The sequence below is a fragment of the Schistocerca cancellata genome, chromosome 4 (genome assembly GCF_023864275.1).
Source record: "Schistocerca cancellata isolate TAMUIC-IGC-003103 chromosome 4, iqSchCanc2.1, whole genome shotgun sequence".
Taxonomy (NCBI): domain Eukaryota; kingdom Metazoa; phylum Arthropoda; class Insecta; order Orthoptera; family Acrididae; genus Schistocerca; species Schistocerca cancellata.
The window spans coordinates 522,910,200-522,929,578 of NC_064629.1; the positions used below are offsets into that span (position 1 = coordinate 522,910,200).

At 39.6% G+C, this 19,379-nt stretch overlaps 1 protein-coding gene across 1 annotated transcript in view; it reads right to left on the reverse strand.

Moving 5' to 3' along the window:
- The window catches only part of LOC126183298 (lisH domain-containing protein ARMC9-like), a 242,578-nt gene that overhangs the window by 45,041 nt on the left and 178,158 nt on the right, over positions 1-19,379 (reverse strand). The window lies entirely within an intron of this gene.

Here is a 19,379-nt window from a genome sequence, read left to right on the forward strand (position 1 = left end):
ATGTTCTCACCCTACACATCATACATTTAAATGTGTGTATGATAAACTGAGAACAACTGGATCTTTAATGCATTGGAAACATATCCGGCAAAGGAAAATTACTAATGAGGAAATGGAAATTGGTACTCTTTGCCGCTGTGGTTCGAGATCCTTGTGTTAGTTCACTTCAAATCGCAAGGGAATCTGGCATGAGCCAGAGTAGTATTGTTCATGATCTGTATTGCCATAAATATCATCATTACCATATCAGTCTCCACCAAGAATTAACTGGTACGGATTGTATGCATCGCATTGAATTCTGCCGATGAGCTCAACTTCAGATTCAGAGGGATGACACATTTATTAATTTGATTTTATTTACTGATGAGGCTACATTTATGAAACATGGAAATGTTAATTTGCAGAAATTGCATTATTGGGCAATTGAAAATCCATGTTGGCAGCAGCAAAATGCACACCAAAAACTGTGGTCAATGACTGTATGGTGTGGGTTTCTGGAGGACAAAATTATAGGCCCCTATTTCATTGAAGGAAATCTTAATGGTAGGAAGTAGACCACACTCCTGCAAAAACCATTAGGTCTGTTATTGGAAGAAATAGCTTTAGGAACAAGAACAGAATGTGGTATCAACATGATGGGTGTCCAGCACATTTTTTTCTGATGGCTAGAAACAAGTTGCAGAGAGGATTCCCAAATCGTTGGATTGGATACGGAGATGTGTCGTGGCCGGCTCGTCCACCAGACTTGACACCTCTGGATTTTTACTTGTGGGGATTCGTAAAAGATATAGTTTATAAAGATGTTCCACCTACACCTGAAGATATGCAAGAGAGAATTGTCAGAGCATATGCTTTGGTAAGTGCCGATGTGATAAGGAATACCACTCAATCCATGATAAGAAGACAGCAGCACCGCATTGATACCAATGGTCATTACTTTGAACACCTTCTGTAAATGGATGTTCATGCCACCTTTTGGACCTTCAGAGACTTTACTGTAACACATCACTGGATTTGTCCCGATAGCCACTATCACAATATAAGTACCAAACTATAGCATCCCATTTGAAAAAAAACAAAGTGGAGCTTCATATCTCTGAAGCGACCACACCTAGCAACAAAAAACCGTCATATTATGGCCCCCCATTGTTCCATGCAACATTTGTCCCACAAACTTTTCAGCTCCTATCATTCTTTCAGCGTTATTCTTGGTGGCAATAGTTAGTGACTCACCCTGTATATTACAAGGGAAAATGAACACTTACATCATTCCGTGTGAGGTCTGATTTCTCTTATTTTATTATGAGGATCATTACTCCCAGAGTAGGCAGATGTCAACAAAATATTTTCACATTCAGAGGACAACATTGAAGACTGAAACATCATTAAAAGATCTTGCTGCAACAAATAAAGCCTTCATTTTAATAATTGCCCCTAACTAATGTATGATATCTGTGACACTATCTCCCCTTTTTCCATGAAAATATAAACAAGCTGCTCTTCTTTGAACTTTTTCTATGTGCCCCATCAGTCATATCTGGAAAGGATCCCATACCACACAGCAATAGTCTAGCAGAGAATGGACAAGCATAGTGTAGGTAGTCTCTTTAGTATACTTGCTGCATCTCCTACAAGTTCTGTCAATAAATCAAAGTCTTTGGTTTGACTTCCCTATGACATTAGCTATGTGATCATTCCAATTTAAGTTGTTCATAATTGTAATTCCTAGATATTTAGTTGAACTGACAGCTTTTAGATTTGAGTGATTTGTCGTGTAACCAAAATTTAATGGATTTTTTTTTTTTTTAGTACTTATGTGGGTGACCTCACACTTTCAATTATTTAGGGTCAATGCAACTTCTCACACCATTCTGTATTCTTTTAAATATGGCATAGTTTTTGTGTCATAATTTGATTAGAAGCCGTTCATGAGGAACGGTATCAAAAGCCTTTTGGAAATCTAGAAATATGGTGTCAATTTGAGATCTCTTGTTGGTAGCACTCACTACTTCATGAGAATAAAGAGCTAGTTATGTTTCACAAGAATGATATTTTCTGAATCGTTGCTGAATGTGTGTCAACATATCATCTTCCTCGAGGTAATTCATAAAGTTTGGAGACAGTATAAATTTTTCATTGAGCGAATGGTTGTATATGATTTTTAAGTATGGGGTTATTATATTGCATACTCTAAAAGGAATCTGACTGGTAAACAATCTGGATCAGAGGACTTTGCCATTATTAAGTGATTTAAGTTTCTTTATTACACCTAGGATATCTAGTACTAAGGTACTCAAATTGGCAGCAGTTTTTAATTCAAATTCTGGAATATTTACTTTGTCTTCTTTGGTGAAGGAATTTTTTGAAAACCATATTTAGTAACTCTGCTTTAGTGGCACTGCCACTCGTGCATTACCATCACTATCATGCAGTGAAGGTATCGATTGTGTCTTTCCAGTGGTGTTCTTAACATATGACCAGAATCAATTTCAATTTTCTGCCAGGTTTTGCAACAGAGGTTCACTGTGGAACTTACACTGAAGTTCGCACTAAATACTGAGCTTCTGTAAAACTTGGCCAAAGTTGGGGATGTTAACATCTTTTAAATTTGACATGCTTTTTTTTGTTGCTTCTGTAACAGTGTTCTGATGTGTTTTGTGTACCACTGATCATTAATGGTGGGGGGGGGGGGGGGGGGGAGATTCCAGTTCCATCTCTTATAAATTTATTTGGTATAAATCTCTCCACTGCTGTCAATTCTATTTCTTTGAATTTAAGCCACATCTGGTCTACACTTTCATGGTTAGTTTGGAAGGAACAGAGGCTGTCTCTGGGAAAGGCATCAAGACCATTTTATCTGCTTTTTTAAAATAGATATATTTTGTGTTTATTTTCGGTGGGTTTGGATGTTACAGTATTCAGTCTGACTACAACGACCTTATCGACACTAACTGCTATATCCATCATAATGCTCCCTATTTGCTTGGGATTACTTGTTGCTAAGGGGTCGACCATGTTTTTACAACCATTTAACTTTGGGTGGGCTCCCGAACTGCCTATTGAAAATAATGTTTGAAGAAAGCATTTAGTATGATTTTGGATGATGTTTTATGTCTGTCACTGACTTTAAAAGATATATTTTCAGCAACATATCAAGGGTAGACTGAAGTCACAAGCAAGAATAACAGTATAAGTGGGATACCTATTTTAAATGAAACTTAAGTCTATATCATCTCAGTTGGGAGGTTGGTAAAAGAAAGCAGTTATAAATTTATTCTGGTTGTCAAGTATAAGCTCTACCCATACAAACTGACACTAACTATCTACCTCAATTTTGCTACAATACAGACCACTTCTAACAGCAGCAAACATGACACCACCAAATGTATTTAGCCTAACATTTCTGAAGATCATTGTATCATTTGTAAAAATTTCAGCTGAACCTATTTTCAGTTTTAGCCAGCTTTCAGTACCTATAACAATTTATGCTGCAGTGCTTTCTATTAGTGCTTGGAACTCTGGTTCTTTCCCAACACAGCTAGGAAATTTACTACTATAATAACTATGGTTTCTAGGTCAACACTTGTCTCATGTTTGCCCTGCACAGTTTGAGACTGAAACCCTTTTTGTTCTTTCCCAAGACTCTCTAATCCCAAAAGATCACCCAGTCTACTTCACACAGTCACCACTATCCATGTAGTCGCCACGTGTGTTATGGATCCCTGACCTATTAAATTGGACCCAGTACTGCACCACCATATAGCATAAGTTGAGGAGTCTGCAGCCTACATGGTCTCACAACTGTCTGAGTCTCTGAATCAAACTGTCTGTTTGGCTCTGTACCAAAGGTCTGCAATCCATACTGTCAATGATGCTATTGATGGTGAGCTCTGCCTTCATCTCACACCCAAGACTGGCAGACTTTACCCATTCAGCTAGCTGCTTGAAACCAGAGTGAAACTTCTCCAATCAAAGCAGCACATGTAATTAGTATGGACATGAGCCACCACCTGCAGTAGTTGGCTGCACACCGAGCTCCTCATGGTATCGAAAGGGCCCATTCCACATCTTGGATGACTCCTCCCCCAGCATGCACACAGAGTGCACACTGGAGTTCTTCCCCTCCTTGGCAGCCACATCCCTAAAGGGCCTCACTAGACACCTAATGTTGAAGCTCCAAACTACCAATAATTCCACCATCTGTGAAAGCTCGGATATAGGAGGCTGAGAGTTTTCCTCCAAAAAAGGGCAAGTGACTGTATCTGGCTCATGATCTCATCAGCCACAGATAGTGTGTTAAACCTTTTTGCCAGATGAACCAGGAAGCCTTTTGATCAGTGGCCCCCTCCCCCAGAAAGTCTCCCATTGCCTGCTCCACCTTGGGAGGATATCTCACTTGACATCCTGTAGTATGATGATGCCTGTGGTCATGAAGCACACAACAGTGAAGTTATTAGTACCATTCCTGAAACATCTAAAACATTCTGAGACGAATGTATCACCTTGTAGCAGAGAACAATGTCATAGTGGACTTTTAGATTCAGCACTTTTTGCACAATGACGCTTCTTTTTCCATTCACCTTCTTTATGTCCAGTTTCGTCACCAAAGTTTCATGAGAAATATTTCATTTATGCAGTTCCTATAGCACTGTTTTCTTTTACTGAGTATTTTTTAGATGTAGATTAATCTCAGCAGATACTGTCACAGGTGTGGTTTTCTTAATAGGAGTAGCTCTAATACAATCATGTCCCCATGAGTAACTCTAGTTTTCTTCTGATATTGTGTTTAGCACAAGTTTCTCCCATGAATTATATATGTAGGTACAATAACAGAACAGTAGCTCTAGATACCCCTAGTAAATTTGTGACTATTATCATGGATGCATAAAACAAGTGGGCACTTCTTGAAAGTATCTGTGGTGTGACATGTTGATATATCAATACAGCATCACAACACTCACATCTGTACACTCTTAGACATAAAACCTGGCTGGCATCCAGCCACCACAGAGATTAAGTCCAAGTCATCTACTTAGGGTGCCAGTAAAACTGGACAGAATTCTAAGCCAAGTCATTTGCATGATCTGGCAACACAGTAGAATGCAAAAGTATCTGAAGGAAGTGTCTTCTGCTCAAGCTGTACACTGGTGCATCTGCTAGTGGTATAGTGGTACACATTGCACAATTTACACACAAAATAGTGAGTTTGTGTACACTCATCCTTTTATTTTTTTTAATTACATATCAGCAAACTGCTAAAGGCATCAGTCTGTTGGAACCTAAAATTTCTAACCCATCAGTAATAGTGAAACTTTCCCTGCAAGGCGCCCCCACTGCGGCCTATTGTGAGTAATATTGGGGCACCAACGTATAATCCTGCAAAACATCTGGCAGCGCAACTGAGCCCTTTATTAGGAAAGTGTGAGCATCACATCCATAGCTCACAAGACTTTATTCGTCGGCTCAAGAACTTACAACTCGCACCATCAGTTATGATGTAGTCTCACTTTTTACTCATTACAATTGCAGGAATCATTGTTGCTCATTAGCAAGAAGCTGGATGGGGAACTTTTAGACTTATTCCAACATGTCCTCACCTCAACGTATTTTTTATTCAATGGACAATGGACAATTAGGATTGTGTCAGTATATTCGCATTGTGAAGGGACAGATCAAGATAAGATGGATAGTTTTTATGAGGCACTCAGTGATGTAATTGTTAGAGTAAAGGACAAGGACAGTGTTCTGCTCATGGGTGATTTTAACGCCAGGATTGGAAATGGAACAGAAGGGTATGAAAAGGTTATGGGTAAATTTGGAGAGGATATGGAGGCCAACAGGAACGGGAAACAACTCTTGGATTTCTGTGCCAGTATGGGCTTAGTAATCACAAACTCCTGTTTTAAACCTAAGAACATTCACCGGTATACTTGGGAAGGCAGGGGAACCAGATCTGTCATTGACTATATAATAACAGATCAGGAATTCAGGAAGGCTGTGAGGGACACACGTGTATTCAGGGGATTCTTTGATGACACTGATCATTATTTAATCTGCAGTGAAATTGGGATTGTGAGGCCGAAAGTGCAGGAGGTCAGGTCCATATGTAGGAGGATAAGAGTGGAGAAACTTCAGGATAAGGAAATCAGGCACAAGTACATAACAGCGATCTCAGAAAGGTACCAGTTAGTTGAATGTAGTCAATTACAGTCATTGGAAAAGGAATGGACAAGGTACAGGGACACAGTACTAGAAGTGGCTAAAGAATGTCTTGGAAAAGTAGTGTGTAAAAGTAGGATGAAGCAAACAGCTTGGTGGAACGATACAGTCAAGGCAGCCTGTAAAAGCAAAAAGAAGGCGTATCAAAAATGGCTACATACTAGAACCCTGGTAGACAGAGAAAGTTATGTTGAAGAAAGAAACAAAGCCAAACAGATAATTGCAGCATCCGAGAAGAAATCTTGGGAAGACTTTGGAAACAGGTTGGAGACTATGGGTCAAGCTGCTGGAAAACCATTCTGGAGTGTAATTAGCAGTCTTCGAAAGGGAGGTAAGAAGGAAATGACAAGTATTTTGGACAGGTCAGGAAAACTGCTGGTGAATCCTGTGGATGCCTTGGGCAGATGGAGGGAATATTTTGAAGAGCTGCTCAATGTAGGTGAAAATGCGATCAGTAATGTTTCAGATTTCGAGGTAGAATGGGATAGGAATGATGATGGAAATATGATCACATTTGGGAAGTGGAGAAAATCGTCAATAGATTGCAGTGCAATAAAGCGGCTGGGGTGGATGAAATTAAGTTGGAACTCATCAAATACAGTGGAATGTCAGGTCTTAAATGGCTACACAGGATAATTGAAATGGCCTGGGAGTCGGGACAGGTTCCATCAGACTGGACAAAAGCAGTAATCACAACAATCTTTAAACATGGAAACAGAAAAGATTGTAACAACTACAGAGGTATCTCTTTAATCAGCGTTGTGGGTAAAATCTTCTCAGGTATTGTTGAAAGAAAAGTGCGAGTATTAGTTGAGGACCAATTGAATGAAAATCAGTGTGGGTTTAGGCCTCTTAGAGGTTGTCAGGACCAGATCTTTAGCTTACGGCAAATAATGGAGAAGTGTTATGAGTGGAACAGGGAATTGTATCTATGCTTTATAGAACTAGAAAAGGTATATGACCGGGTTCCTAGGAGTAAGTTATTGTCTGTTCTACAAGATTATGGAATAGGAGGCAAACTTTTGCAAGCAATTAAAGTTCTTTACATGGATAGTCAGGCAGCAGTTAGAGTTGACGGTAAGTTGAGTTCATGGTTCAGAGTAGTTTCAGGGGTAAGACAAGGCTGCAACCTGTCCCCACTGTTGTTTATATTATTTATGGATCATATGTTGAAAACAATAGACTGGCTGGCTGAGATTAAGATATGTGAACACAAAATAAGCAGTCTTGCATATGCGGATGACTTAGTTGTGATGGCAGATTCGATTGAAAGTTTGCAAAGTAATATTTCAGAGCTAGATCAGAAATGTAAGGACTATGGTATGAAGATTAGCATCTCCAAAACGAAAGTAATGTCAGTGGGAAAGAAATATAAACGGATTGAGTGCCAAATAGGAGGAACAAAGTTAGAACAGGTGGACGGTTTCAAGTACTTAGGATGCATATTCTCACAGGATGGCAACATAGTGAAAGAACTGGAAGCGAGGTGTAGCAAAGCTAATGCAGTGAGCACTCAGCTATGATCTACTCTCTTCTGCAAGAAGAAAGTCAGTACCAAGACTAAGTTGTCTGTGCACCGTTCAATCTTTCAACCAACTTTGCTGCATGGGAGCAAAAGCTGGGTGGATTCAGGTTACCTTATCAACAAGGTTGAGGTTACGGATATGAAAGTAGCTAGGATGATTGCAGGTACTAGTAGATGGGAACAATGGCAGGAGGGTGTCCACAATGAGGAAATCAAAGAAAAACTGGGAATGAACTCTATAGATGTAGCAGTCAGGGCGAACAGGCTTAGATGGTGGGGTCATGTTACATGGATGGGAGAAGCAAGGTTACCCAAGAGACTCATGGATTCAGCAGTAGAGGGTAGGAGGAGTCGGGGCAGACCGAGGAGAAGGTACCTGGATTCGGTTAAGAATGATTTTGAAGTAATAGGTTTAACATCAGAAGAGGCACCAATGTTAGCACTGAATAGGGGATCATGGAGGAATTGTATAAGGGGGGCTATGCTCCAGACTGAACGCTGAAAGGCATAATCAGTCTTAAATGATGATGATGATGATGATGATGGACAATACTTTGAACAGACTGACGGTGTCACAATGGGTAGTCCCTTGTCACCCATTGTGGCTAATCTTTTTATGGAAGACTTTGAGGAGAGAGCACTCCAGTCGTCGGATTTGAAACCTAAGTGTTTTTGGCGATATGTGGATGACATTTTTGCTATCTGGCCTCATGGCACTGCATCGCTGAATATATTTCTTGAGCATCTTAACTCGCTTCATCCCAACATCAAGTTCACTATGGAGATGGAGAAAAATGGCGAACTTCCATTCCTGGATGTGTTGGTATGGAGAAAAGAAGATGGCACATTAGGTCACGCAGTGTACCATAAACCAACACACATGGACTTATACTTACAGGCCACCAGCCATCACCATCCTTCACAACGAAGTGGCGTACTTAGGACGTTGGTTCACAGAGCACGAGCCATATCAGACTCAGACAGCTTATCCAATGAGCTACTCCATCTGCGTACCACTTTTCAACAGAATGGATATTCCGAATGGGAGATTCGCAGTGCCTTACACCCAGAGCGGGTTACCCAATGTGAGGAACTGGAAGAAGGCAAAGATCAAAGGGGAATGGTCATCTTGCCATACATCAGTGGTGTCTCTTCAAAAATAGGAAGATTATTGAAGAGCCATAAAGTTAAATGTGTCTTTCGTCCACTGACAAAACTCAGAGCTCTCTTGGGCTCATCTAAGGACAGCCTTGGCCTAAGAAGACCTGGTGTTTACGAGATTCCTTGTAGCTGTGGCATGTTGCACATCAGACAAACTTGTCGTACTGTAGAAGAGAGATATACTGAACACCGACGCTACACTTGTCTGGAGCAACTGGAGAAGTCTGCAGTGGCCGAGCATTGTCTCAGTACAGGCCATCCTATGAATTATCAACAAACCAAAATTCTCACATCAACGAGTTCATACTGGGACAGTGTTATTAAGGAAGCAGTGGAAATACGTAGCTCAACGAATCTTGTAAACAGAGACAAGGGCTTTCAGCTCAGTACAGCTTGGGATCCAGCATTGGCCATATTGAAGTCGCATCGAGCAGAGAGGAGTATTATTGGTCATATGACGGATGACGATTTGCCAGCAACATAAATATTCTGTTGACAAGCATTTTTGCTTGCGACTTCTGACAGAGGTCGCTGGGGTGGCCGATGGCAATGCAGAGCAGCAGCAGCAGCCTCCGCGTGTGCGCCGAAGTCTTTGGTTCTTTGTATTGCAGGTGGCATTGCTGTCCTTCCAGATATTGGTTGATATCATTGCTATTGGCCATCGAATTTGGCACCTCCACACATGCACACGTCCTGTCTAAGACTGGCATAAATAGGGGGCTCTAGTCATGCCTTAGCAGTGTGTTCATCACACCTGAAGATGTCGGCCAGTTGCGCTGATGAAATATTGTGTTTTCACTATGACATCCGACGTCTCGCCTGAGAACCATATATAGAACAGTTTATGTTTGAGAGTTTCCTCATTCCTAGAGCAGCCAGTGGCAACCCACCATTGGGTACCTTGATGCCAGCACCGGCTGACCAGGTGATCATGGCATGGGACATTTTGGGATCTTTCTGCCCTCACATTGTTACCATAATTTTTTCCTTATTTTAGTTTGATTTCCCACATGAAATAACATTGATATACATAGTGAACATCTCACAGTTACACAAAACACATGGTTTGTGATGAGTGTATTTATCAAGTGTCATTTCCCCATTTGAAATTCTAGTATTTGTTGTCCAGTTATGTATTGGATTTTGCGTACTTCAATTTAACAAAATATGTTTAAGCATTATAAAATACAGTCTTTTGATTAATGGAGGGGCACAGGCATGAGATGCAGCTAGAAACATTTCTAAAAAGTGTGAGGGGAATGCTATCAGACAAATCATGTCAGAAAAGGATTATCTTGTTTCAAGAAAGAGTGTTCAGGCAAGAATGATTTTCCATATTCAGGAAGCCTTAATAACTAATATATATGATGAATTGCAATATTTGCATTCAATAGCCTAGGTGCACAATTTGGGTGTAGAGGAACTGTGTGCTCTAATGAAAAGCAACCGGCTACATTTTCACTTGATCATCATCAGTTCACTAAGTGAACATTCCTATGGCATATTGTTTCTTGTGATTAATTACACTGTGTTTATGTTCATTTTGTAAGAAAGAATTAATGGCTCAACCCTAACAAAAGACATTTCCTTAACCAAAGGTCAGCATAACTAGATAATATTTTGCATATAGTGGCACAAAGAGGGTGTTGTGTGCTTCAAATGCCTTTGCAGGGGTCTTCCCTTGCATTGAATGATTCCTTTGTTGAAATTATGTGGAATGAGTCAGTTTACAGGACATGTATAAATGTTTTGTGTTAACTTTAACAAACACATTATTTTTAGTCCTACTCATGTAATAACATTTAAAAACTTGGAGTTATCCATGAGAAATGTTTTTAGTTTAGATTTAAAAGTTGCTTTGCTTTGCTACATTTTATTTTAGTGGGCAAATGATAAAAAAATTTTGTTGCTGTACTTTGAACTCCTTTCTGAGCCACTGACAGCTTTAATGCTTTGGTAGCTCAAGTGGGAATCCCTTGGTGGGGGGGGATGAAGACATTAATTTCAAAGAACACTACTGTCAAAGTTTGGAGACCCACAAGTTGAAGCTAACTATAGCCGCCAACATACATTTCGTGTAGGGACCATGAAGATAAGATATGAGATATTAGGGCTGATACAGAGGCATATAAATAGTCATTTTTCCCTCACTCTATCTGCAAGTGGAAGATGAAAGGAATAGACTAGTTGTAATATGGGTACCCTCTGCCATACACTGCATGGTGGCTTGTAGGGTATGTATGCACATGCAGATGTAAACATAGATTTAATAAATGTCATTTTTTCCTCTAGAGTTGTAGATGTGGACGTCACTCTTCTTCTCAAATTGTGATAGATTACTTATGACCAATTTCATTAGCTAATACACTCCTGGAAATTGAAATAAGAACACCGTGAATTCATTGTCCCAGGAAGGGGAAACTTTATTGACACATTCCTGGGGTCAGATACATCACATGATCACACTGACAGAACCACAGGCACATAGACACAGGCAACAGAGCATGCACAGTCGGCACTAGTACAGTGTATATCCACCTTTCGCAGCAATGCAGGCTGCCCATGGAGACGATCGTAGAGATGCTGGATGTAGTCCTGTGGAACGGCTTGCCATGCCATTTCCACCTGGCGCCTCAGCTGGACCAGCGTTCGTGCTGGACGTGCAGACCGCGTGAGACGACGCTTCATCCAGTCCCAAACATGCTCAATGGGGGACAGATCCGGAGATCTTGCTGGCCAGGGTAGTTGACTTACACCTTCTAGAGCACGTTGGGTGGCACGGGATACATGCGGGCGTGCATTGTCCTGTTGGAACAGCAAGTTCCCTTGCCGGTCTAGGAATGGTAGAACGATGGGTTCGATGACGGTTTGGATGTACCGTGCACTATTCAGTGTCCCCTCGACGATCACCAGTGGTGTACGGCCAGTGTAGGAGATCGCTCCCCACACCATGATGCCGGGTGTTGGCCCTGTGTGCCTCGGTCGTATGCAGTCCTGATTGTGGCGCTCACCTGCATGGCGCCAAACACGCGGAAGACGGCCTAACGGTGTGCGGGACCGTAGCCCAGCTTCATGGAGATGGTTGCGAATGGTCCTCGCCGATACCCCAGGAGCAACAGTGTCCCTAATTTGCTGGGAAGTGGCGGTGCAGTCCCCTACGGCACTGCGTAGGACCCTACGGTCTTGGCGTGCATCCGTGCGCCGCTGCGGTCCGGTCCCAGGTCGACGGGCACGTGCACCTTCCTCCGACCACTGGCGACAACATCGATGTACTGTGGAGACCTCACGCCCCATGTGTTGAGCAATTCGGCGGTATGTCCACCCGGCCTCCCGCATGCCCACTATACGCCCTCGCTCAAAGTCCGTCAACTGCACATACGGTTCACGTCCACTCTGTCGCGGCATGCTACCAGTGTTAAAGACTGCGATGGAGCTCTGTATGCCACGGCAAACTGGCTGACACTGACGGCGGCGGTGCACAAATGCTGCGCAGCTAGTGCCATTCGACGGCCAACACCGCGGTTCCTGGTGTGTCCGCTGTGCCGTGCGTGTGATCATTGCTTGTACAGCCCTCTCGCAGTGTCCAGAGCAAGTATGGTGGGTCTGACACACTGGTGTCAATGTGTTCTTTTTTCCATTTCCAGGAGTGTATTTATATTGTGATGATGCAGTTAAAATGCCTAACTCCTTAAAGAGGTATCTCCATGATGGCAGTGAGTGAACACCACATATTATTCCTACTGCTCTCTCTCCCTCTCTCTCTCTCCCTCTCTCTTTTTCCCCAAATCAATAGTTTCTTTCTAGGTGCTGAGTTAACCCATAAAATTACTCCCCATAAGACATTATTGAGTGGAAATATGCAAAATATGTCAGGAGGTTAACTTGTTTATTTCCAAGACTAGCAATTATATGAAGAGCATAAGTAGCTAAATTTAATTGCCTGCGAATCTCATTAATATGCGTATTCCAGTTCAAGTTTTCAGCCGTATGTACACCAAAAGTATGGAGGATTCTACCCTATTTACTGACTCCTGTTCATGTGCTACATCAATTAGTGGTATGACTATTTGTTGTATAGAATTTAATATAGTGTGTTTTCTCAAAATTGAGGGAGAGTCTATTCTCAGAAAACTCTTAATAATTCTTTGAAAAAATCTCTTCTGTTGCATTCCCTCTAATGAGATTTATAGTAACACTGGTATCATCTGCAAAAAGTACCAGTTCTGCTTGCTGAATATTAGGTGGAAGTTCATTCCTGTATATAAGGAGTAGGAATAGACCCAAAATCAAGCCCTCTGGGACTCTCTTTGTTATTTCTCCGCAGTCACTAAAATTTTCTACCTTTCAAACATTGTTTATATTATTCAACACAACGTTTTGCATTCTTTTTGTCAAGTATGAGTCAAACTAGTCACATGCAAAGCATCTGTTCCATAAAACCAAAGTTTTTCTCAGAGTGTTATATGATCTCCACAATGAAACATCTTGGAAAGACCACAAAAATACCAACTGGTCACATTTTATCATTCAAGGCTTATAGTATTTGGTGGTTTGATGTATAAATAGCACTCTCAGCCAAGCAACCCTTCAGGAATCCAAACTGTGATATGTGAAGTATATTGTTTCTACTTAAATGTGAGACTACTCTTGCATAGATTACTTTTTTGAATATGTTGGAGAAAAAAAAGTCAATAAGAAAATTTGACAATAATTATTTAAGTGTTTCTTGCCACCTTTCTTATAAAGAGGTTTAACAATTACATATTTTAATCTGTCTGGAACAATTCCCTATGGCAATAATGCATTATGCACATCACTAAGGACATCATTTATAACTTGGAAAAAACATTTCAGAATTCTGTTTGAAATTCCATCAACACCATATGAGATTTTTATACTTTTATTACTTTCAGAGAAGGATTTTGGTGGTATTTCTAGCAGCTTTAAGTTTTCCAGAAAGATGTTTTTACTGACTGCAACATTAACACCATACATCACTAACTGTCACAGTGAATTTTTTTTCTCCCTTAAGCATACTGAAAACTGAAACTCTAACTCACAGGGCACGATTCACATTTTTGGGGCATCTCCAGTGTTTGTATTGCAAATATTACGAAGAAGCCATACAAAAAACAGTCTCTAAAACAGAGGAATACAAAGCACAAGATAGTGACACAGCACTGATTGCAAAATGTGAAGGTCCATGGACAGACTTTGTAAGCTATAAGTAATATAGGTTTTCCAAACTAATAATGACCAAAAAAGTGGGCTCAAAATGCCATGGAGAAATTGACACCATGGAATGGGAGCAGTGCAAGTTAGAATCCAGCTTCTGTTAACATGAAAGGAAAAGCAGTTGTCATCAGAACGTAGAGTAAGAAACACAAAACACTACATCAGTGTCTAGAATAAGTCATTCTTAAGCAAAACTGTCATTTAGTTTATAAATACTGAAAGAAAGACAAGTATCATCTACTCATAATGATTACAATATAACCACTGCTGATGCTTTGTCAATAAAAGTGAACAGTGTCTATGTCGAAGAGCTTTTCTACATGCAGTACACTTAAGATAGAGAGAACATGAAATAACAATAGGTTCACCAAACTCAGTATGGGCTAATTTAATACATTTTGCTTTGTACTAGATGCAGAATATTATTAATTTAGTCTCTGATAGTTTCATACAAATGACGCCTCTAGCCCATCACAACAGTCATATGACAATTATTGAAATGTAATGTGACGGCACAGATGGGCAGATGGTTACAGCATTTGCACAGATTATCCACATCCTGCTGATTCATGGCGCTAAACTACCATTAGTTTGGTCTTTTTTTTCAATTTCAACATTTTGTTGACAGGGAACCTGCAATGTTATTAAATTTCCTAAAGCATTTATTATAGATTTTTCTTTTTTTTATTTACATGTCATCCATGGAACCAAATTGAGGAGCAAATCTCCAAGGTCATGGAATTTGCCAGTACATGAAATTACAACATAAAAGTAATAACAGACAAAAATCAAATGTTTATAAACCTGAAAAAAGTCACTCCATAAGTTTAAGTGAACACAATCAACAATACAACCAGTATCAGCTTACTTCTTCAAGGAACTCCTTGCAGAATAGAAGGAGTGACGCATTAGGAAACTCTTGAGTTGCGATTTGAAAGCGCATGGATCACTGTTAAGATTTTTTTAATTCAAGTGGTAGCTTATTGAAAATGGATGCAGCAGTCTACTGCACAACCTTCTGCGCAAGAGTTAAGGAAGTCCAATCCAACTGCAGGTTTGATTTCTGCCAAGTATTAACTGAGTGAAAGCTGCTTATTCTTGAGAATAAGCTAATACTGTTAACAAGAAATGACAGTAAGGAATATATATATTGAGAGGCCAATTTCAAAATACCCTGACTTACGAACAGTGGTTGACAAGAGATTTGTGGACTTACACCACTTATTGCCCGAACCGCCCGTTTCTGATCCATTTAGAATGGGAAGAGTTACCCAGAATATAATACCATACAACATAAATGAATGAAAATAAGCAAAGTAGAATAATTTTTGTGTTGAATGGTCACTCACTTCAGATACTGTTTGAATAGTAAAAGTGGCAGCATTAAGTCTTTGAACAAGATCCTGAATGTGGGCTTTTGACAACAGTTTACTATCTATCTGAACACCTAGAAATTTGAACTGTTCAGTTTCACTAATCATATGCCCATTCTGTGAAATTAAAACATCAGGTTTTGTTGAATTGCGTGTTAGAAGATGTAAAAACTGAGTCTTACTGTAATTTAGCATTAGTTTATTTTCTACAAGCCCTGCACTTAGGTCATGAACTGCACTATTTGAAACTGACCCAATGTTGCACACAACATCCTTTACTAACAACCTAGTGTCATCATCAAACAGAAATATTTTAGAATTATCCGTAATACTAGAGGGCATATCACTTATATAAATAAGGAACAGGAGTGACCCCAACACTGATCCCTGGGGCACCCTCCACTTGACCGTACCCCACTCAGACCCCACATCACAGCCATTCTCAACATTATGAATAATGATCTTTTGCTGTCTGTTGCTAATGTAAGAGGTGAACCAACTGTGAGCTGCTCCCCATATTCTGTAATGGTCCAACATCCGGAGCAATATTTTGTGATCAACACAATCAAATTCCTTAGTTAAATAAAAAAAAAAAAATATGCCTAGCATTCAAAACCTTTTGTTTAACCCATCCAGTACCTCACAGAGAAAAGAGAATATAGCATTTTCAGTTGTTAAGCGACTTCTAAAGCCAAACAGAACATTCGATAGCAAATCATATGATATAAAATGATCAATAATCCTTACACACACAACCTTTTCAATAACTCTAGCAAACACTAATGGTATAGAAATAGGTCTAAAATTGTCTACATTATCCCTTTCTCCCTTTTTATAAAGAGGTTTTACTACTGAGTACTTTAATTGTTCAGGAAACTGACCATTTCTAAAGGAAAAAATTACAAATATGGCTAAATAAAGGTCTAACAAGGGCAGAACAGTAATTTAATATTCTGCTAGGCACTCCATCATAACCTCAAGAGTCCTTAGTCTTCAGTGATTTAATTACTGACTCAATCTCCCCCTTGTCTGTATCACAGAGGAGTATTTCAGACATCAATCTCAGAAAGGCATTTGCCAAGAGAGTTATATGATTCCCTGTAGAAGCTAAATTTTTATTTAATTCAGCAGCAATGCTCAGAAAATGATTGTTAAATACTGTACATACATCTGATTTGTCAGTACCAGAAATATTTTTACTATGAACTGACTTTATATCATCGACCTTGTGCTCCTGACCAGACACTTCCTTCACAACAGACCATATGGTTTTAATTTTATCCTGTGAATTAGCTTTGCATACCACATACTCTTTGCCTTCCTAACAACATTTTAAACACCTTACAATACTGTTTGTAATGGGCTACTGCAGCCTGATTGTGACTACTTCTAACATTGCACTAGTCAGCCACCCAGGCTGCTTATTAGTGCTAGTACCCCGTTTAGAACATTCTAATGAAAAGCAACTCTCAAAAAGCATGAGAAATGTGTTAAAGTAAGCATTATATTTATCATCTATGTTATCTGCACTATAAACATCCCACCACTCTTGTTCCTTGACAAGGTTTAAAAAAACTCTCTAATACTGTTGGATTAACTTTCCTACACAGTTTGAAATTACATGTGACATTTGTTTGAGTACAAAAGCATTTTAGTGTTGAAATTTGTGCATCATGGTCTGACAGGGCATTCATGCTTTCACTAAGAGATTGCCCATCTAGTAATGAAGAATGAATAAAAATATTGTCTATGGTGTGCTACTGTTCCCCTGCACACTAGTTGGAAAAAACACAGTCTGCATCAGATCATATGAATTTAGGAGATCTACCAACATCCTTTTTCTTGCACTATCATACACAAAATTTATATTGAAATCACCACATGTAACTAATTTCTTGAACTTCCTACAAAGTGAATCAAGAACCCTCTGTGGCTTGAGCAGAAATGCTCTTAAGTCAGGGCTAGGGGACCTATAAACAACAATTAGAAGTTTAGTTTCATTAAATTCAACTGCCCCTGAACAAGATTCAAATATCTGTTCAGTGCAGTGCTGTGATAGTTCTATGGACTCCTCGAAAAACAGTCAGCTAATCTGTATCCTGGTAAAGGAAGCCTCTGAGTTATCAAATTATTTAAGTGGTGCTCCAACATACCAATAATTTCAGAGTCAACATCTGTAAGCAGTTCATTAACTTTATCTCTAATACCTCTTATATTTTGATGAAATATGCTAATTCCATCTATACTTGGAAACATGACTTCCTCTGAAGGTGAGCCCTTAGAGGAACTTCCTATAAGCAGCAGCTGACTTCAATCTAAAAAAGATGCACCTCTAACACCAAATACTACAGGAATTTTTTCCATGAGTGATCCCACCACCACACACTACACTGTCACCTATAAGCTTTGCCAGCCTCTCTTTCCCATTCCTATTGAGGTGCAGGCCATGCCTCGTGAAACCTGATTTGCTGAAAGACCCAGCTGGCACCACTGAAATGTGAGCCACGCCCTCTGCAATCGGCGCCCTCTCCAGCCCCATGTTAACGCACCTAAAAGCCGCATTAAGATGAGGCCGATCCTGACACTAAAACAGTTTCACAAAATGCACATTAGTGCCACCAGTTTGAGTAGCAATCTTTACCAGGTCACCACCTACATCATATTCCCCATCCCTATCAAGACTGTTTCCTGCTCCACCCACTATCACTACCTGAGCCTCCTTTGTAAAATTCCTACATAACTCCCCTATGCTGTCGGTCACCTAAGCTAATCCTGCACTAGGCTTCACAATGCTGGTGACCTGGTACTCACTCCCCAACACTTCCTGCAACCACTGGCCCACACCTCTACTGTGCGAGCTACATAGCAGCAGAACCTTCTTCTTTATCACATGTTTCTTGTAGTGGCCATTTTCACGGCAGCTGTATATAAATTGCAGATGTTTTGAAGAAAATGCCTTTTTTGCATGCTGCACATCGAAATTATTATTTTTATTTATGCACCGAGACATGTTTCACCTTTTTTGCAAGGCATCATCAGTGAGTGTCCTGAAATATTACATGATCTGTCCATTTTTACACATAGGTTATGGTTTCACATCTAGGTTATAGATTTAAAAACAGTCCCTTAACGTTTTATTATGAAATGGAAAGGTACTTACAGGTAAATTCTAATTCATTGCATCTAAGCAAACTGCTTTTTCTCATCTGGCAACCAGGTGTACATCTTACAGTTCACTTTCAGTTCTCTGTTTACATTACACATCACTGTAACTGCCATATTTTTAATACAGAGTTTCATTCATTTCTCTAAGTGTTACCAGTTACCAACATTCTCAGTTTTCTGCATTCAGCTGTTGTGTGAAAGTGTGTGTGTGTGTGTGTGTGTGTGTGTGTGTGTGTGTGTGTGTGTGTGTGTGTTAGAAAGGGAGATTTCTTATTTTTTTAATAGAATCATTTATTTTATTTTTATTACTATTTTTATTCATTTATGTATTCTTAATAATAATAATAATTATAATTATAATAATAATAATTATTATTATTATCATTATTATTATATTTTCCTGTATATACTGATGAGAGGAATCAGGCATGTAATCATTTGTTGGGATTTCTGTCTGTTATATGATCAATTACTGTAAACAGTGACTTGTTAGTAATATTTACTTGGTCATTTAGTAGTTGCTTCTTTTCACCCTTTGTTTTGTATATATGATAATTTTCCTGTAATGTCGGAGATTTTCTCATTATTTATTCTAATTATTTTCATATCATTTTCTCTTGTAGTAGGTTTGTGGTTGTTTTCTCTCAAATGTTCTGCAAAAGTTGAGTGGCTTGTTCTGTATTTCCATGCTCTGATATGTT